This window comes from Numida meleagris, chromosome 1 (assembly GCF_002078875.1).
Source record: "Numida meleagris isolate 19003 breed g44 Domestic line chromosome 1, NumMel1.0, whole genome shotgun sequence".
Classification (NCBI taxonomy): Eukaryota; Metazoa; Chordata; class Aves; order Galliformes; family Numididae; genus Numida; species Numida meleagris.
This window is the reverse complement of record NC_034409.1, coordinates 70,222,766-70,245,034: the sequence shown is the minus strand read 5'-3', so window position 1 is coordinate 70,245,034 and position 22,269 is coordinate 70,222,766. Positions and strand designations below refer to the sequence as shown.

At 43.7% G+C, this 22,269-nt stretch overlaps 1 long non-coding RNA gene across 1 annotated transcript in view; it reads right to left on the bottom strand.

The window, feature by feature from the left end:
• LOC110396913 overlaps nucleotides 1-22,269 on the bottom strand; it is a 44,055-nt gene that overhangs the window by 21,640 nt on the left and 146 nt on the right. The gene's annotated exons all lie outside the window — the stretch shown is intronic.

Here is a 22,269-nt window from a genome sequence, read left to right as displayed (position 1 = left end):
GTTTTCTTCTTCTGTTGGACCAAAGGACACAAGAGATTCCCAGAAAGACTCAGAACTTCTAAGCACATAGAAGTTTTTTGTCACATGTCATTTAAGAGGTATCACTGCCAACATTCCAGAAAATCTTCAGAAAGCTTTGGTGAAATTTCAGCTTTTGGACTAGTCAGGGGGCATTTTTGACTGCCACATTGTACCCATACAAACACACAGACACAAACACACAAACACAATTGCTGTTCTGTGCTGGTAGCCTTGCTTAAAGTTTCTCCTCCACCCACCCACTCCTCAAGAAAAAGTCTCTGGCATCTTCAGTAGCACTCAGAATGAACCTGGGCCCTAGCACAACACACGGCAGCAGGGACAGTCGGAAGGGCTTCCTGCCCTCTGGTATGAGCTGCACCCCCAGACAGAAGCAGCTCCTCTCCTGCAGCTCCCTGACTCCCCAGCGTACGTTCTCCTACACTGGAAAAAGCAGAGGAACTTCAAATCAAAATTAAACTATACACATATCTGAGAAATCCACTGTAATGGCAATTATTTCATACAATACAGATCATTCCTGCAGCTTCTGTATCTATGCACATCAGCTCAGAAATGGAACATTTTCAGTAAAGCAACGCTTTAATAATTCTTCGTTTACTTGCAACTGCAATTACTTCCCACTGTGCTCAGAGTTACGGAGACATATGGCAAAGAATGGGAGGACAAAAGATGGTTTTAAAAATAGCTACAAATAATCACAGCCCACTTCCCTTCTCAAACTGTATTTGCAGTTATGAAGACAGATCCATTCATAAGGTCAGACAAATGACAGAAAAACAGTAAACTGATAGATGGAGTGTGTTACGGCTCCCTTACCGAATTTCCACAATGTTTACAGCACTTTTCTAGTAATTGAGTAAGAATTATATTCAAGACATTATGCTCAGCAGGAACAGCTTTTATATACCAAGCAAGCAAATGAGATATCTCTGAAAAGTCCACAGAAGATGTTAGGATGATGATAGCGACTTAGATACTACCATTACCAAGCCATTATCGCCAACTCAAAAACAAACAGGAGCATCAGTTCCTTTAAATTAAGTGCTTGCTTTGCTGGAAAGCAAGGATGGTGTTGAGCTGCTTGTCATGCACACATACAGACAGAAAGACAAGGAGAGAAAAGCATCTTCAGTGCTGCTATTTACTTCTGAGACAACAGAGCCCTGCCCACCTCTCTTAAGATGTTCTCAGCAGTTAATGCAATCCATGTGTAAAAAAGAGACTGGGGGGACACCAATCTTTCAGGCAAGTGTGGGCATTCGTGTGTAAGCATATCATGTCTTGAATGTCTGAGTCAGAATTCTGACCCTGTGCTTTGGAATGCTGTGCTGTGCAGAGCCTCAAGCTCTTCTACATTTTCAGTGCATCATTTCATCCCCAAGTGCGATCACTGGGGTTTATTTCAGGATAAAATTTCAGGAATTATTTATAAGGATAATGAGAAATCAGTAGGATTTTAAGATGAACTGAAGGGTCACCTAGAGAGAAAGAATCTCATGCCTCTTGTCAATACCTTTCCATCAGCTAGCCTTTGCACCTTTCTTTTCACATACATTTCCAACATAAACACAAAGTAATTTGCTCTGCTGCAAATGAAGCATCCAGTTGAGATGCCTGTATTCCCTTCTGCTTCTGTCTGCACAGGACAACACTCCTAGGAGTGACTCTTCCTGCAGCACGCACTCTTCCAGCTTCCCAGTGGGAGTGCAGCTCACACCTCCTAGGGGCTGGTGCTCATCACCAAAACAACACGGTTTCCTTAATGTGAGTTGTGTGCCAGCATACATACTTCTTATTGTTCAAGGCTGCTTTTTTGTTTTGTTTTGTTTTTAAGATAGGGACAATTAACATAATACTTCTCAACCATCTCTATCCCTTTATTCAAGCAACTGAAAAGCTATTTTCATCTGACCTCAAGTTTTATCTCCCCAGCAGCGGACCTACCTGCTTCTTTCTCCAGTATTTGCTGGTCCAACCATTAGTGTATTAGATTACTGATAATTAATGTTACATGCTGCCAGACTGCTTACTGTGAATTTCACTTCCTCCAGCTTTACTAATTTTATTGGAAAATCCTTTATTGGGCGGCAGCCTTGGAGGACATACCACTCCTGGTGACGATGTGACAGTGATGTGACTGGCTCTACACACTCCATTATGTTTTTAACTACATAGTAGACATCCTCTTTCCTGAATGAACACTACCAGAAAAAGCCAATTGGGAATTTATCCAGCAAAGAGACACAGCATTCCTGTGCTATGTCTGTTGTTATCCTGCAGAAACAGGTTAAAGGCATTTCACATCCTTTTCCTCTAGCTAATAAAAAATTAAGTGGAAAGCCCCAAGCCCTAGCAGAATGAACCGTGCAACACTGTCAGCCTCATAGATTTTATGTTCTGTTATGCTACTCATGCAAACACACCACATAGGCCCACAGTCAAGTTTTTGTCAAGCCCGCAGGCTGCACAGTAGGCAACTCCAGGTGTTCATGATGCACAGTCATCTATCCTCTATTCAAGGTATTTATCCAGCACTGATTCCTGCTCTCACTGGAGTAGCAAGTGCTTTCCCACTCACCTGCAGGAACTCCCATCTTCCAACCTCCATGAGGCAGAGCCTCTGAGAACTGAGCATGTCTGCACGTAGGTGCAAGGGCCAACCCTGAACTTGCTTAAGTGCCTCCTCATAGGTGGCATGTGAGCATTTCCCAGCCACAGCACTATCTGCTGACGGCATTGGTTGCAGTCCTGTTCCCTTTCCCTAGGACCATCAGCTTCACAGTGAGGGGACAGGGACCACCAACACTCAGACATGCCTGACACTGGAACTGATTCAAGACTGAGATAAAATGGGAATACTTGGGTTACTTAAGCACCACTTTTCCTCTTACTTCCTCCTCCAAATTCCCTATGGTCAGACCTCATGAAATCTGGCCATGGCATTATCGGGGAGAATCACCAACATTAAGAAATCTTTCCTTTTCACCTTCTGCTAGCCCATGACATGGATGAAGCATGTATTAAAGCTTCCAGCATCATTTTGCACAGACGTACATTCCTTCTCAGCAGGAATGAACAAATTGAGCAAATTAATTCTCAGTGCCATGTCTCCTCCCTGACGGCCAAAAGAAAGGTACTTTGGCTGGATCGAGGTCTCTGCTTCCATTCCTCCAGCTGGCGCTAGGCTCTAGTTCTCCTCTGCAAGCCTTATAAGCCTGCACCTGCACCCACTGAGGCAGACAGTGCAGAGTCAGTGCTGCAGGGCCAGCATGCTCTGGCCCAGACATTTCCCCAGAGGGCCACCCCAAGAGCAGTGGAGGGATCTTGCACCTGGATGCTAGAGCCAGGTTTCTGCAGCTTTGTCCAGCGTTCCCCACTGCTGCATCCTTTCCAAGAACCTAAATCCTGAAGCCTTGCAGCTGCCTTGGCCAGGTCCTGCCTTGTCACACATCTGTTTTTCCAGCCCCACTATGGCTTGTAGACCTTGCTGTATCTCCAGGCAACACTTCACTCCTTTCCACCTTGAGCCAGAAAAATGTCAATGCACAAAGGGAGCAAAGAAGTTACTGAAACTGAAGACACTTCAAAGTGCCTATCTGGTGTTTGTGATTTAAAGCCAAGCTCTGCTGCCCAAATGCTATCCAGTTTGTAGTGAGGCTGTGGGTTTGTTCCTGCCCAGGCTCTGTGGAGAAGAACCGAGGAGACAAATCTCAGCAAGTTGGCAACTTGCAACAATCTCTGGGGAAGAGCAGAGTAAAAATGGTAGAGACTGAAAGAAGGCCAAACTGCATGTCTGCTCACTGTGAAGGTAGACTCTCTGGGCTAGAGGTAACCCAGCTCCTCCTAGCAGGACAGCTAATTACTCATATCTAAGTATCAGTCACATACCTTAGCCAAACTCCTTTTCCCACCACAAAGTCAAACATTAGGAGGCTGCCTCAGATCCAAAGAAGCACATATCATGGATGGTCTAAAAGCTTTAAGAGTGATCTGACCGGAGCTCATAGAGGCCAGAGAGTTCTACCCTGTTTGTCTCGGGTCTGCCAGGCTGAGGCTGGCCCTCCCTATGCCAGCTCTCAGCGCAAGCCACACACTCTGCCACCCTGATCCCACATAAGCTGCATCCCAAATACCTCCCAAATTGCTTCATGTCAGAAGTCACAGGAAAATATAACAAAAAAGGCTTTTTCTATCTATGGGTTTCCACATGTTGTTCAGTGCCAAAAAGCCACAATGAGTTGTGACAAAAGAACAGGGAGCTTGGGAAGCCACCTTTGGTAGCAGTCAGATCCAACAGGTCAGCATGGGTGCTGTTCTTCATGGGACTTTCACAGAAGAGAGAAAAAAGAAAGAGGTTGAGCTACTTTCTGCCATAGGCTGTATCAGAGGGAAAAAAGCAGAAAATGCTCTGCAGAATATTGTGCTGCCTTCTTTTCAGGCCGCCCTAGGAGAGACTTACTGAATGTAAATGTAAGGGGGTTTTTCTAATGCCTTGATACAGAAATCCTTAAGTCAAGCCATGTGCACAACAAAACAGCTGATTTGAGGCCCCTGTCAGAGCTTTATGAAAACCACTGTGGCTCATGTATCCTCAGAGTCCGCTGCTCCAATGCTTCCTTGTTGAAAAAGAAAGGAATTCAATAAAGGCTGGTAATTAATTCTACAACAATAGACAGTAAGGAAGAGTTTGGTCTTAATAAGCAAAACAGAGCTACTGATTTAGTGCAAACATATTCAGAAGATCAGTATATCTCACAAAAAAATTATAAGCAAGAACAAAACAATAATAACCACTTTCTATAGAAAATATTGCTTGCTCCCTGGTGATTAATAAACCCCAGGAAAAATAAAGCAGATTGAGGTCTTTATTCCCTGCTTTCCCCAAATTGAAATGCACAACAGAGATAAATGCTGATCATGAAACAAAAGCCAAAATTTCATTATGAGGCTACACTACCACAGAAGCATACTGAGGCCTCCCTCCCTCAGGAGCTCGATGTAACATTGATAAATGAACAACAAGGAAGGATTCTTTCTTCACTGGAAATTTGGCAAGGTGTTCACATCCCCAGTGCCTCCAGCTACAGGCACTGTTGCAGCAAACTTGAAGCACCCGCGGTGGCTGGCTGGGGCAGAAGGAGCTCGGGACCAAGTCTCACCAGGATGCTGTACGTGACACTGTGCTGGGTGTGCAACAACCCACCCATGCCCTGTTCCAGCAATGGAAAACATACAAGGAGAAGTCTCCAGTGTCCTCAGAGGTGACAGAACAGAGCTGTAGGTTAGGTAGCTGTAACATCAGTCTCTCACCATTTTTCAGAATAGAATCTGAAATTTCAGTTAGAATAATGAAGCTCTCCAATTGGCCTAAGCAAGACGACCTTTCCTCCCCTATAAGCTGCAGTGGCTGCAGCTCCATTACAAAGCAGGCAGCTGGAGCACACGCAGCCTCAGTCAGCACCAGTGGTTAATCCCCAATGAAGTGACACTGGAGAATCAGCTAAAATATAATTACAATGTTTTCTCATCAAAGCCCTCAGCTCAACAGGACATTTGATGTCACATGGGCACTAAAAGTTTTCGATTTTTTTGTTATCCTTTGTTGTTATTTGTTTGTTTTTGTTATTTGTTTCCAAATATTACAGGTTAATAATGGTTTGTCAAAAGTCACCAGGGGTTGTTTGCCTCACAGTACTCCTTAATACCACTTTCATCTAAAATATCCTCTCCAAATCCACCGTGCATTATTTCCTCAGGATTCAATGTGAGCACAGTGGGAGGTCAGTCAGCTCTTGGCTGTCAGCAGCAGTCTGCAGGCCCTTAGGCTGTGCAGTCCATCTCTTCTGCCCTTTCAGGTCCCTCACAAAATGGGCACAGGGAAACTTGCACATCCAAGCCCAGCACTGCAAGGGAACGACCTGGGAATCTTTATGAAGTTTTTGATGCTCTGATGGAGAAGGCAGAGAGAAAGGCAGATGCCCGATATGCAGTTTGTTTTAGGCCTCTGAAAATTTTCTCAGTAATTCAAGCTAAAGTGTATTTCCCCAGCCCTCTCCTCCACACCATGGCCACCTCACCCCTTCCTTACCTCACACCACAGTGCCACTAAAGGAGCAATCACACTGTCTCTGTAAGTGATGTGCCCTTTTCCAGTCCTTGTTTCCCTCCACATGCAAAGTCCCCAAGCCCCACGGCAACACTCGCCTCTCAGTGCTGCATTCATCAGTAATTGCAGAAACACCCTTCATGTACCACCATAACAGGACACTGTGCTCTTTGCTTTCACGGCAGCATCTAGAGCCCAATGGCATTAGCTGACACCTTAAAACTGCCCTTTGTAGACAAGCTGAGCTGCTCCTTTGCAATGAGCTTTTCTGGGAAACCAACCCACAGTCACATATAAAGGAGAGATAGAAACATTCAGCATAAGAGCAATGTGGGCATTTTGCTTGCTTTTTAGTTTGGGGCTTGGGATTTCCTTGGCATCTTGTTTTGTCTTTCAGCACCATGTGGCAGAGGCATCAGACTCTTCTCTTCACAAGTGCCTGTGTGCAAGAGCACATCTGCATGTGCATGTTGCAGCACCGGGAGGGAGAAAGGCTTTGTTTAAAGACGAAAGGTTTGTTCAAATCCTTCACATTATTCTACCTTATCTTACATTTCTGCCTCTAAAATGAAACTCTGACATCTTCCTTCTGACTCCTCCTTGGTGCAGGATGCTCAGTAATTAAACCTTAGACCCCAGGGAGGACTCTGACTGCTTTCCAAGCCAGAACACCAAAAGATGCCCTTTTTAGGAAACCAGATTTCTAATACAATAGCGTGATGCAAGCACTGAGTTACACAAATGCCTCATGATCCTAGATTTCAGTCCTACAGCTAATGGATTCCCAATAAACTTTGCTTAAACAGATAAAAATCCCAGGAAATGAGAGCTCACACCAATAGAGCAAAAGAGGGGTTGGAAGGATTCTAGCAAAGTATTTCAACAGCTCCACAGAAATCAATATATGTAGTAAGGCAGTCTCTGGACATTTCAAAAGGGAAGTCTGAAGAAACACAAAGAGAGATAATTTTGTAATACTTCGTGTGAATCCCCAAAATAAAGAGCTCTACGGATATTCCTCTGAAATAAAAAAAAAAAAACAATCATTCATTCCAGCTGTGCTCCCATCCTGTCTGCTTTCCAGGGTTAATCTGCTGAAGAGCTTTTAGCTAAGATTAATGTACATCCAGCTGTCTCTGAACTTTTCCATTTTATCCAAAAATTAAAACACACCAAACAAAAAACTACTGGCAACAACATATTAGCAAAAAAATCTCATTTCAATTCTGACACAATTCCCATGACATTGCCTCTCATTCTAGAAGAATAAAGTGATTAAGCTTGTTTTCTGAAGCAAAATAAAATGAAAGGAGAAAAAAAAAAAGCTACTCTGCTAATTTATAGCATTGAGTAGAACACAAAGAGGTCAAAGGAGCTAATGGCTGGAAGGTGCTGATAGCATCAGCAGTGATAACATCAACATGGGTGGTGTTACCAATACCAGTAACATTTTTGCTTCATGCCAGCACTCCCCTTGGACCCTGTGGGCTTTACTTCAGTCTGCTGAATCACTAGGTTCCCATTTGTATCTTCAGGTGCTAAGGGAGACAAAGATTTCCTCATGGTCATCACCCAGCTGTGGAGCAAACCTTGCTGGACACACCTGCCTCCATTGGGTTATGCATATTGGTACCCTGCATCCTCCAGCATCTCTGCGGAAGGCTTCCTCCTCCCTGGCGGAAAATGGGAGGAGGCCCTGCACTGGCCTCCCTCCACATGTCCAGGGATCATCCAGATTCAACACCAAGTTTTGGGCAGAGGCCGGGCATGGAGGAACAGTTGGGATGCAGATGTGCCTCTCAGAACCAAAGCAAGTCAATAACCTCCCTGCCTTCTCTCAGGATCCTGTCCCTTTCATAAATGTCATCACCATGAAAACAGATGCTGTTCTGTTGAATCAGGGACTAGAGAATCAAAATAACTTGCCTAAAACATAAGTAACTTTTTAAAAAAACTTGATCCCCATGGCTTGCTTCAGCAAGGCCATCTGCTCAGCATATAAAACAGTAACAACAGAAATTGTTTACATCTCAGTAAGAGGCCAGGATGAGCAGTGATGTTCAGGTGACACTCCCACTCTGTGCAGGTGCGAAGGTCAAGGGGCCCTGCTGCAAGCTCTGAGAAGCACAACACAGCTGTTTGCTGTCCCTTGAGCTGAACTGGAGGAATGTTAATGCAAGAAAAAATATCAAGGAAAAAAAAAGCCTACCTAGTTTTGGGGGAAAATTTTTCCCCCAAAACCAAACTAACAAAGAGAAAGAAGACAAATAATCAAGAAAATGCATAATTCCAATTTGAAAAGTTAAGGAGGAACAGAGTGCCAAAAACCAAACAAGATGGCACTGACCTTGAAATATCAGTCTTAGAATCATAGAATTATAAAATTGGCTGAGTGGGAAGGAACTCTTAAAGATTATCTAATCCAACTCCCCTGAAATGAACAGGGACATCTACAGCTAGATCAGGTTGCTCACAGTCTCACCCAATCTGACCTTGAATGTCTCCAGGGACAGGGTATCCACCACCTCTCAGGGCAACCTGCTCCAGTACCACACCAACTTTATTGTAAACTTCTTTTCTTTTATCTAATTAAAACCTCCTCTCTTTTAGCTTGAAAGTATTTCCCCTAGTCCTGTCACCACAGACCTGATAAAAAGTCTGTCCCCTTCTTTCTCATAGTCCCTCCTTTAGATGCTGAAAGGCTGCTCTCATGTCTCCCTGGAGCCTTCTCTTCTTCAAGTTGAGCAACTCCAGCTCTCTCATCCTGTCCTCATAGGGGAGGTGCTCCATCTCTCTGATCATTTTTGTGGCCCTTCTCGGGATGCGCTCCAACAGCTCCATGTCTCTCCTGTACTGAGGACTCCACATCTGGATGCAGTACTCCAGGTGAGGTTTCACCAGTGCAGAGCAGAGGGGCAGGATCACCTCTATCAACCTGCAGGCCATACATCTTTTGATGCAACCCAGGATACAGTTGGCTTTCTGGGCTGCGAGGACACATTACTGGCTCATGTACAGCTTTCCACCCACCAGTATCCCCAGGTTCTTTCCAGCAGGGCTGTGCTCAATCCTTTCACTGCTCAGTTTGTACTGATAGGAGGGGTTGCCGTGACCTAGGTGCAAGAACTTACACTTGGATTTATTGAACCTCAGGATATTGACCTGTGCCCACAGCTGAAACCTGTGTAGGTCTCTCTGGATGGCATTCCATCCCTCAGGCATGTAGACTGCACCACACAGTTTGGTATCAGCTGCAAACTTGCTGAGGGTGCACTCAATCCCACTGCCAATGTCATTGATGATGAAGATATTAAACAGCACTGGTCCCAGTACTAACCTCTGTGGACACCACTCATCACTGATCTCCATCCAGACATTGAGTCATTGACCACCACTCTCTCGATTCAGAGTATCTTTCCAAGCCTTCCTGCATGCCTTAATGCATTGCCAAATATAACTTGAGTGTCTTTAACTTAACATTTTTACTTGTTACTTTCATTTCTGTACTCACAATCTGGATTTCTTCATGGCAAACAAAGTTGCAATCATTTCATAATGCACAGCGAGGCGATGGTGACTGTGTGGTATCATCCCTTCCCATCAAAAAGAATTAATGTATTTCTCATAGAAGAGCTACTGTCCCTTCATATATGATTAACCACCACCAGTAACAACAATTTTATCATTGACAATAGTCATAACCTCTGCAAAGGCCCCACAATAAAAAGTATTTCACTTTTTTGAGAAATAATGAACCTGCTTCCAGCTCTGTGTAAAATATACAGAGGCAAGGCTGACTGTCCAGAGCAGCATCAAGGAAGAGCAGAGAAGGTTCTGAGCTCTGGGAGGTTCAGTGAAGGCTTAGAGGAAGGCCGCCTGGCCGAGGACAGGGCTGGGTCCATAGCTGGAGGAGATCCTTGTGTGGGACACACACAGGAGGTGGCCAGAAACCAGATTGCTTTTCACTGACAGCCTTTCAGTGCGAAATGCCACTTTGCTTCTACCAAAATTGGAAGAGAATACAGTGAAATGATCTCATGAAAAAGAAGTTGGACCTTATTCTGTCAAATGTTTCAGAAAGAAATATTTAAATATGGATTTAAAAAAAACATACAGTTTCAAGCCGTATGGACTACATTACATTTTCTTCTGAAGTCTAAAATGCAAATAAAATGAGTTCTTGCAGTCTCTGGAAGTGCTTAATTTGAAGTGAGGAGGGGGAGCTCCTTCAAAATCCCCATGTTTTTGCAGGATGAAATGATCTGTTCTCTGATCAGAACTACTAGCACATAAACCTTTAGCTGCTCGGGTCCTTCACTTCCCCGATCCACAGAAAATGCACATCTGTCAGAGCTAAAAGGAAGCTTAGCTGGAGCTGAAGAAATGCCTGCTCTCAGGTTAGGAGTTCCCCCTGTTAGTAACAAGCACAAGAAACAAGAGGGAGTGCCATTTTCCGTTTCCTTGCTTTTGTGGGGTTGTAAAAAGATTAGCCTTAAATGCTGTAGTTTACAACACTTTTGTTTATTAATCCTTCAAAAAGTGAAAAATAACAAGGGAAAGATTTTCCAGCATTAGCTTACTAGGAAAATTCTTCTGGAGGATCAAAACTTCAGAAGAGGTTGAAGTGCTGACAAGCTGACAAGGAATGGGAAACTTAAACTTCACAGAAGTTATGGAATTAATTCCCCTAACATCTGTAAAAGTAATTATCAGAAGAACTTTACAATGTGGATTTGTTTGCTGGACTTTGGGCCTGATCAAGTTTCCCTGCAGAATAACAGTGAGAGCCCAACACCAGCCACATCCAAAGCAGTCTCCCCAGAGGAAGTACTCAAAAAGCTTCATAAAGAGCTAAGTGCATTCCCAAATGTGCCAGGCACCACAATATCCAAGCACCTCATTGGCAAATAGACTGCTGGCCACAGTATACCTAACAAATATGTTTTAGACTGTAGCAAAAAAAAAAAAAAAAATTCACTAAAAAAATAAAAAAGCAATCACAGAGAGTGCAAGACCTAAAAATGGGAATATCTTATGCAAAATAAGTTGTCAGCAAAGCTAAAACTAGTAAAGGCATGATATGAGGAGGATGAAAATAAGCTCAGACATTAGTGCCATTTCTGGATCACTGCTACCATACCAACCCTCCCTCCTACCGATCTGTTCATTAATAGTCCCCGTTTCATCCCTCCAGGGAAGCAGCAATTCAGCCACATAGCCATAAAACTGGAATATTTAATACAGACTAAATCATTTATTGTCTTCTCAATAACATCGAAATCTGGCTTATATCGGCAGACCACTGAGAAAGGCAGGATTTCCGTTCTTCTCGCGTTCCTCGGGAAACAGCTCCAGGTCTGCAGAGGCACTTCTGCCACCTCCTCTGAGCTACCACAGCTGTATTTATCCTCAGGAGAGATCACAGGATGATGCTGTCCTTATCCCTTTTTACTTCCAGAGAGCTGTGGCTGTCCCAGAGCAGTGGGGTTTCCATTTCAGCATACCCCCTGCCACTGGCCTGCTCTCAACATCTTCTACCAATTTCATCTTGGCAGGCTTTCTGCTCTGTGAGAAGCAGCCTTGTTCTCTTCAACTAAGGAAAAAAGAATAGTTGGGGTCCTCTGAGTCCAAACTTTATATGCCTCAACTATTTTTCTTTGCATGTAAAACAAAAAAGCCAGCTTCTCTAAAAAGCCAGCGCATGCAATGTGCCCAAGTCAAGGTATCACTGAAAAATTCAGGCACTGCATCTCCACAGCATGGGGTCTGTAGCCCTCCCCAGCATGACAACAGCAAGCATGCAACTGAGGCTTCAGTAACTCTACCTCAAGAAGTTTAAAATTACCAAAATAAAACCCAGCTAATGCAACGTATGAAGCGTGAGATATTTTCCCTTTCTTTGGGGGCAGCTCTATTTAGCAGGCATTCTGCTTTATTTTTAATGACAGCATCTGTTTATTTTATCAGGCTGTTTTCCAGCAACTTACAGAAACTTCTGCAGCATTTGCTCTGGAGCTGTTTTGGTGCTCACTTGTGCAGCAAAAGTCACAAATCATGGAAATAACTTGCTGGCAAACAAGTAAGCTATTGAAAAGCTGGTGGCACTGCAGGGCAATGCCTGGTTGGACCAAGTCCAATCATCAGCTTGATCTACACGAGTGCCGTCACTAATTCATGTCCCTCAATGTCACAGCCACATCTTTTGGATACCTCTACGAATGGACAGTGCACCACTTCCCTGGGCAGCCCACTGCAATACTTGACAACCGTCTCCATGAAGAACTTCTTCCCAACGTCCAATTAAACTTCCTCCGGTGCAGCTTAAGCCTATTCTCTTGCCTCACTTGTCACCAGAGGAAAGAGACTGAAGAGAGTGCATTCATGTACTCAGAGGGGTGGCCAGTGGCATTCACATTATTTGGGGTGGAAGCAGCACCCCTGACAGTGTTCCAGGCCCAGGAGGATGCGGATATGCTTGGAAGTGCCTTGCATCCTACTTCCCAGCACTTCCCATGTTCCTTCAGGGTTTACCTTTGCTGCAGAGCTGTGACCATGTCCTGTCTTCACACCCCAGATTGCTGACAGGATTAGGAAACAGTCATCTCTTCCTCTTTTTCATGTACATCATTTCACTTCTACTCATTTTTTTTTTACTTCAGTGTTTATTTTTTTCCTTTTATTACCTTCTTCCCTCAATTACACGTCTGCATCAAAGCTTTTTTAGGATTATATTTTTGAAGAAAAAATAAGACATGAGGCTAGAGATATATAAATTGTCCCTTAATAACAATAAACATTACAATACAGATCAACTGCATCTTCTAAAATGCTTCCCCAGAGGAATGGATTTGTCCCCTCTCAGCATTAAAGGAGAGTTGCATGTGCCCTTTTGCAGCCTATTTGCTTTGTTCTGCTTCCACTGTAAAACAGTTAAGCTCCAGCAGGCAGATCTGCAAACAAAGAAATCCTCTTTCTCTCTGTCTCATATATTGTGCATGCCCAGATTACCTAGAACACTAACAAACTACCAGATCACAAACTTCCAGCTCAGTCCCCTGGGTTTGCTATTGCCATGCTCACCCCCTCTAGCAAAGATAGCTGTGCAACTTTCTTTCAAGCCTGTGGGATCATTCAGAAAGTTCCCTAATTCCAGATTATTATTATTATTATTTGCAATTAAAGTTTTCCATTCCCAGATTTATTTCTTATTGTTTAACACCTGTAGAGCACTGCCTGGCTGGGTTATTTCCTTTCTGTAATCATTGCTAATCAGAAAAACCTCACAGTCTTCACGGGAATCAGAGAATGGCTTGAGCTGGAAGGGAATTTAAAGTCCACTGCCACAGGCAGCATTGCAACCCACCAGCTCAGGCTGCCCAGGGCCCCATCCAACCTGGCCTTTAACACCTCCAGGGATGGGGCATCCGCAGCTTCTCTGGGCAGCCTGTGACAGTGTCTCACCCACAACCTTGGCATTATCAGCACTATAGTCAAGGATACTATCACCTGCTGCCTGCCCCTTTATCACCGTGCACATTTTTGCTTCAGACAGCCACAAAAATATACAGAAACAAAGGAGTGATGGTTTTGAAATGTTAAATTTGGCTCTTTAAGTATTCTCATTTAAGGCTGCTGAATGTCTGCTGGGCAGCCATCAGCTGGGATTCTCCTTTCAAGATCCAAAGGCCATCACTATTTTCCCAGTATTTTGATATAGTAAAATGGGGTCAAACCCACCCAATGGGAGGTAAAGAGATCCACTCCAGCCAGAATTTTCAGTGGTTTGGAGATTAAAAAAAAAATAGAACTGTAAGAAATAGAGTCAGTGTATTGCCTACTCTCATCATTACATTGGCTTGCAAGAGTGGAAGAACAGGAGCAGAACACCCCAGTCACAATGGACTGGAGGCAGATCTGAAACAGATTTGAAGATAAAAGGCACAGCACAGCTGTGGACTACCCAAGCACTGCAAACACCATGCAGTATGTATGCATTTGGACCCTCCTGTCTACACAAGATAACTCTAACACACAAAAGGCAAAAAATGCAGTAATTGCAGCTTAATAGTAGTACAACGTGCAGCACAATTTCTTATCTTGCATAAACAAGGGCGTAATGAATTAAAATGTAGGTTAGCATAAGAATGACCAGGCGCAGAAATCAGAGCAGTAAGAACTGCTTAAATTAGGAAAAGGTTTTTAATGGAGACGGGTATTGAAAGTCTGTGGCACTCTGAAATCAAAAGGCTCAATTCAACTGGTCAGGAGATTATTCTTAAAACTGCTTACTTGTGAACTAACAACATTCTGTTCTCCTTAACCTCCTTATCTTTCTGGGTCCTTCAATTGAAGCACAAGATATTTTTTGTAACCGTCCATTTATGATTATGAGAACTGAAAACATATTTTTAATAAATGAAAGCTGAAGTTTTCAAACAATCATTTGACTGTGGAGAATGGGACTTCAAAATGGAGGTGAAGGAGGTAAACCTGCTGCTGAATCAGCTGAGATTTGTGATAAAAGCTTTGGTAGTTCATGATAGATCTGTGCCTAGATAGATTTGCAAAAATATACAATTGTATCCTACCATATGATACCTACAGACATTTGGAAATTTCTCTGAACATTTATCAATACTCAGAAGTGCCCTTCCATCCTTCCCACTGTGACCTAAAGGGAAGAATCAGTCATAGAATGGCTTGGGTTGGAAGGGACCTTAAAGATCATCAAGCTCCAATCCTCCTGCCATGGGTGGCAGCGTTGCCACCCACCAGATCAGGCTGCCTCAGGCCCCATCCAACCTGGCCTCGAACACCTCCAGGGATGGGGCATTTACGACTTTTCTGGGCAGCATATGCCAGTACCTCACCACCCTCTGAGTAAAGAATTCTTTTGTAACATCTAACCTAAATTTCCTTTCTTTTAGTTTAAAGCCATTCCCTCTTGTCCTGTCACTATTGGATCATGTGAAAAGATGGTCCCCCTTTTGCTTATAAATTTCCTTCAAGTACTGGAAGGCTGCAGTGAGGTCTCCCCTTCTCCAAGGTAAGCAAGCCCAACTGCCTCAACCCATCTTCATAGGAGAGGTGCTCCAGCCCTCTGAACACCTCTGTGGCCTCCTCTGGACCCGCTCCAACAGCTCCATGTCTTTCTTGTTCTGTGGGCCTGGATGCAGTACTCCAGATGGGGCCTCATGATGGCAGAGTAGAGGGGGAAAATCACCTGCCCACCACTGCTGGCCATCCCTCTTTTAGAATCATAGAATTGCTCAGGTTGGAAAAGACCTTCAAGATCATCAAGTCCAACCACAACTTTTGACGCAGCCCAGGACACAGTTGAAAAAAAAAAAAAAAAAGAGTGCAAATAGAGATGAGAGATTAAAAGTATAAATAAGGAGAAAACAAACAAAACAAAACAACACAACAGCAAGCCTAGGCAGGAATGGTCCTTTAACCTCTTTAAAGTCAGAGTGGCCCAGAGTCAAATGCTACTCAGTGATGAGGGTTTTGTGATTCAAATGGCTGCTGAGCCACAGGTGTTTGTGACTGGGCTCCCCACATGCCCCAGTCTGGTACTTGCTCCTGAGAGCTCAGGGTCTGCATGTCTGTGCTGGGATTTTCTCCTGAGAGGAAGCACAAAGGTCTGCATGCTCAAGTGCTGGATCCGCACCACAGCACACCAGGATGCAAAAAGCCAGCTGCACTGGGAATGCTCTACAGAGGATGTCAGATGAACACCAAGCAAAGTTCTCCCTTTGCTGCCCAGCGCAGCTGCTAAGCTTTCACATCCCGGTCAAACTTCCCAGCACCCGACACGAGTCATTTACTAGCTGGAGATGTGTCTTGCCAGCACCAGTTCAGGTCTCAAGTTTGCTTATTCTCCTCACGTAGCACAGCTGGCAGAAGAAACAGCAAGATCAAAAGGGAAAGGAACGAGATGGAAAAAGATGAAGTACGAAATAATACTGGTAACAGGCTGCAATTCATGATCAAAGGAATGAATCTGGTTCTGACTTAAAAATACATATAAATAAGGAAGTACCTTCCCCCATTTCTGAAAGGAAGAATTTGCCATTTGCTCCTGTGTCACACAATCCTTTCGAGTGCAGTTATACTTAGGTAGCAGAAAGGAAACTAAAAAGGACAGAGTACCTCAAATTTTATTTATTTGCTTCAACCGTCACAAAAGAGGGTTCTGTTGGCATCTTCCTGCTTTCCCATCCATGTTTCACATAATCCACAAAACCAAAATCAAACCCCAGAGCATCTCCCATTCCAGCTAAGCTAGTACGGTGCCAAAACTCATTCTCATGGTCATTACCAGCTCCAAGCAAATGGTCCTCAGCAGCCAGAGTGGCACCATTTGCCTCCAGCCTGTGCTCTGATACTTTACAACTTAGACCAAAGCAAATCAAAACAAAAACATCTTAAAATTCCAAGAGGAGTTCTGCGGTGAAATCTCTCTTCGTCTTCAAAAGCCTCAAACACCATTCACTATATTTCTTTGCAGTGATGTGACACAACCCCTCTGACCACGGCACGCTGAGGGAAATGAAGACACCAGGGTGAAACCCAGGCTGAGAGCAGCTCAGCAGGAGCCTCAGCTCACCGGGGTCAGGAATTAGCACCATTCCTGTGACACATCACAGATGCACACCAGAAACAGGCCCAGACCCATCCCCCCACTTCAGGGTCATTGGTGCCAGCAGCACCATGCGCCCTTCTTGTACTCTGCCTTCTTGAACCACAGCACAGTTTCCTGCCACAATGGCCAGTCTCGCAGCATGACCGCACAGAGAGGATTTGAACTTTAAAGGGCATTCACCAGATACCAGCAATAACAAAGGGGCACTCAGCAAAGCCCAGCATTAAAAGGCTTTGGTCTCACGAGAAGGGCTGAGTTTCGCAAGACCTGATCTCTTAATTCTTTACTTCGTTTTTTGGGGGTTTTTTTTTGTTTTTTTTTGTTTTTGTTTTTTAACCAACAACGTGGCTCACCCCACACAAAAAGCTGCAGATTTTGAATTCTACTTTGTTTTCCTGCATCAGCTCTGAAATACAGAAAGTGTCCTTACAGAACAAAAATTTCCAAGTAATTTGATGTTTGCGTGCCAAACTTTTTCAGTACCACAGCTCCTGAGCAGAAGGTAAATGTTAGTAAATATGTCAAAAGCCAACACACCACTGTCATTGGAATTAGTTCCTCTGCTCCTGCTGGAAAAGGTGGACATATCCCCATGAAAATCTGAACTTCACAAACTGCATGTTCTGAAAGAAAACAGTCCTTTTGATAGTCTCTGCTGTGACACCAGGCCAAGGAGTCCATTTCTTCTCTGTCCCTTCCCTCTTTGATTTATTTGAATTACCCATGGAGGCATCCCTCTTGCCTTATTACAGTTTTGAGTTGCACCTGACTTTGGGGAGATCTTACCTCAGCTCAAGCCCCAGCTGTAACACAAACCATTTTGGCATAAGTCTGTACTGGATACGTTTTCAGAAACGTTTCATTTCTGTACATTAGTCACCTAATAAATAATTGGCAGACAATAAATGTCTCCTGGTGCTGTGGATGGGCACAGTGCTGCTTGGAATAATAAAAGCATTATCTGTCAGTACACGCTGTCTCACCGAGGAACAATAGCTGCGTGGATTTATGGCAGCACAACACAAAAAGTGATGACAGCCAAAAGTGTGGAAGCTGGATGGCAGCTGCAGAAATTGAGAGTTTTGTTTGGCTCAGGATGGAAACTGGAGCCTATCTCAGCCTTTTATTTTCAGCTGACTTGGCTGCAAAGTGTTTCAAGTGGACCCGGTTAAAGCAGTGATGTGGGGCTGCTCCCCAGGCTGCTGTGTTGGCTGTGCGTCCCAGAGTTGTGCTGTCATCCCAGCATTTGAGAATCTGGGCTTAACTCACTTCCCAAATTCAGGGACGTTCTTCCGAGATGGAGAGCCATTCTGCGCACAGACAAGCTGCTCGCTGGCTTTGACATCTTCATGCCCTCAACTCACCCTGAACCACATCACATACTCTGGGCATGCAGACTGAGTTGTTGCATCCTCTTCGCCTTCATCCCTCTTCCTTGCACTCTGCCCTCCTTACCACTCTGCCCAGCGCCCAAGGTGATGAATGATGTGGGCACAGAGACCTGCTTGGGCCATCCCTGGTAGGGATAGGAGAGCAGAAAACTCTGGACAACAAAGAGCACGACTTTACCCAAACAGCTTCATGGAAGCATGCCTGGTGCTCCAGGCCTCCTCAAGTTCCATGCTGTGCTGGAAGGATGCTCAGGTCCCATCACAAAGCAGACCCAGAGACTATGCAGCCCTCAGCAGCTATACTGTCCCTTCCCTGGACAGACATGCCATGCATTTGCAGGACCAGAAAGATACAGAAAGGTTTGGTTTACTTTTTTGTCTGTTTTTGTTTGTTTGTTTCTTATAAAGGCTCTTTGTTGCCAGACAGTTTTTCTTTAAAACAGAGAAAAGCCGACAGAAATAAATCTCTAGGGGGGAAAGCCCTTCAGTGCTTGATTACTGCTGCCCATCAGTTACAACATCATTTGCACACTTCAGTAACTCCCTCCCAACTAAATGTGTAAAACAACAACATTACACATCATTTTAAAAAATTATCCTGGAGACAGCTTTATTTTTCATTCTGTTCAACACAAGCTTAATGTGTGTTGTCTACGAAGCAGCAAAAGAGAATCATTTGTATTCTTGTTCTTGTCTCTATACCCACTTCCATTAAAAGCATGTGAGAGCATCAATATTAGATTATCCGCTGATTTTAAGAAGAAAAAAGAAAAATATTAAAAAACAGAAAACACCTATAGTCAAGCATGACGAAACCTGAGTCACTTAGTGTAGCTGACAAACCTGAAGCAGGGGTGCAGCTCTGCCCCCATCCCCACCTTGACCCCACTCACTGGGCTCACAGGGACCCCAGAGTGTGTACCCTTCCAAATCACCACCTTTTCCCTTAGCTCACAGCTCGGTAGTATTAGAAAATATATATATATATAATTCATCGCTTTTATGTCTACTTGCTTGAACTAAGAGCTTGCAGACATGAGATTAAAGCTGTTGTTGCAAAACTGAACTCATCAGAACCGGCTGCCCTCAAAAAGCTCAGCCTCGATTCATCTACCTGAGAAAGGAACAATATTTGCTTTACAGTGTGAGTTTGGGGGCTGATTTTTATGGCCTGGAATGTCCAAAGGAGTACTCATAAAATAATGAAATGTAAGGCATAGTCTGGCAGCCTATTTTTAGAAAACTAAATTATCAAGCTCGAACATTAAAGCTGAAGCTGGAGCACTGCAGGACTGAGCAGAAACATAATAATGTCACCATTTTTGAATTCATTAAATATTTGCTCTTTTAAGTAAAATTGTACTTTTGTAATCTCTCAATTTAGAGAAGAGTTTGGGGAAATATTCGTGCGCCACAATTTGACAGCTGAATCACCTCCATTTGCTGTGCATCCCATTTGCTTTTTCTGTATTATTCACTACCACAGAGACACGGTGATTTAACATTAATTTAATTTGCATATATTAAATGTGCTCAGAGTATTTGCACAGCTTGACTAGAACTATGGGACCCGCTTTCCACATGCAGCTAACTTGGTGGCAAAACCCACAGGACGCAGTTATTTGGCTGTGGACCACAGTCACCTCCCAACTCCCCAAATTTAACCATTCATGAAGAGTAAATTACTTCTGTTCAAGATATCTGCAGCAGTTTGGCAAGCCTTATGCGCTGGCATCCCGATCCTTTCTCAGACCCTTGCTCTGCATCTGCCCTACAGCCTTTCAGAAAGCCTCAGCGTTGATGAATAGTTTTGCATTTGGAAATCATAAAATGTTACAAGTATAAAAAAAAAAAAAAACTTGTCATTTGGAGTGCAGAGGGGATCAGGACCTTTGCAGTTACTGTGTTGTTCCTCATGTCATTTTAAGCCTTGGTCTGCAGTGCTGACTGCTGCAGCTCACAGGTTAAACCGCCCTCATTCAGCAATTATTTGAAAGGATCTTTGTTAGGCTTAGAAGCCCATACACAGCTGTATGCATTCCACAACAAATACCAAAAAAAAAAAAAAGCAGTACTGGGCTAACTGATGGAGATGCTGAGGCTATCATTTTTTGCTTTTAAATCTGAAAGATAAATCAAGGACAGCCTAAGCCTTCACCCACGGACCTCCATCTGAATTTCTATGAGGTCTGTGGACCAGGGATTTGACACCAGCATGACAGAAGGACTTCTGCCTGGCTGGGCGTGACAGAAGAACTTCTGCCTGGCTGAGGCTACAGCTGCACTGACATCCCATGACTGGGGCTCAACCCTTTTCCAGCAAATTTTTTTCAGTGATAGAGAGAAGCTTGTACCTGAGCTCCTCCAGTGAGATCAGCAGAGCGCAGCAGACATACGGCCGTGGGCGCGGCACGGCACAGCGCTGCTCAGGAATTCACACACCAGAGAAGCTGTCAAAGGGCTGCTTACAGCACCACTCTTGGTACAACATCACAAAAGCCACAGAGATGAAGGCATCCAGCAATATGCGACTTTCAGCTCCCAGAGACACCCAGAGTTTACACATTGCCAAATCTCAGCTCCAGCCTTCTCTGTTGCCTTAAGACAGTAGCACTTCTACAAACTGTTCCCAGCAGCGTCCAAGTAAGCTGCAGTTACTAACAGCCTTTTTTTTTTTAATCAGTTGTAAATGATCTGGGCTTGGATACTGGAAAAAAAAAAAAGCAAAAACAAAAAGCCATAAAAAAAGACAGGTTAATAAAACTCATACCCGTTTTGAAGTTTTAATCAACTTATGCTTGAAGCAAGGCATGACATTTTCTTTCCTCAAGTGAACAGAAATTGGCCTTAAGTGCAGTATGAAACAAAACATTAAGATGGCTCTGGAGTCAACAGCTCATATAATAGGTACAGTAACACTAATAGTATTCCTCTGCTGGCATCATGAAGATCCTCCTATTGAAATACACTCCATTTTCCTGCATACAAGACCCAGTGTAGATGATGCATTAAGATCCCACAAAGTGAAATCCAGAGACAGCTGTCTGACTAAAAAGAACAGTTAATAGCTCTGTAAGTTCAGCTATGGGAGCACAGAGAGCACAGGTGGACATGGCATGAGAGCATCCCAGCACTAGGGTAGAAAGATCCATTTGCATAAAATGTCTGCTCCAAAAGCCACAAAGCAACCGCCAGAGCCTGGCAACAAGGTTAAGGCTTGTAGTAAGGGATTAAAAACACACATAGGGAGTAGATACAAAGGAGATTAGGTGATCTCAAGAACGTTACCAATGTCCTAAGTCTCTGTAATAGTAGAAATAGGTAATAACTCCCAGAAAAACATGATGAACCATACTCCATTTTAGAAAAGAAAGCCAAAAAGCAATCTGTATTCTTTGCCAGTCACACCTGAGGAACTGTCCTTTCAGTTTCTGAAGGTGGTGATGTATTTCACAATGAGTCACCAAGCAAGGCATACAAGCACCACTATCTCCTACGTTTAGTTATAGCCAAAGGAGAAAATTCCTTTTTAGTCTCAACAAGCAGCCATTTGAAACCCTCAAGCATGATATTAATACAATATAAATATGATGCAGCAGCAACCCTGTCTCTTTCTGAAGCCCCTTAGAAATACCCATACATAATTACAGTCTGTATTTTCTGCTTGCTTGAAGTCCTCTGCTGTGTTACAAAATCCCTTTCATAGTGTTACAAACCTATACCTTAGATTTTGGGTTATTTTTCTCAGAGAAGTACAGAATGGCATTTTTTTGTCCACAAGTTCATCTCTCAGATGGCCAAAAGCCACCTTCTGCTCCACAGATTGGTTACATACAAAGTTAAACCACCCATTTTGCACAGTTTGAGTGCATCTATCTGAAACAACCATGACAAAACACATTATGACAAATCAAGGCCACAAAGGAGAACATTAGTGTTTCCCTGTTCCTTGGATCTTTTTAGCAGAATCAGATACAAGCAACTCCGGTCAACCAATACATCCAGATACACCTATCCCCTTCTATTGACTTGATGTCCTCTGCTTTTAGCAAGATTTCTCGTTATCGATTGCTAAGCATTCTTCA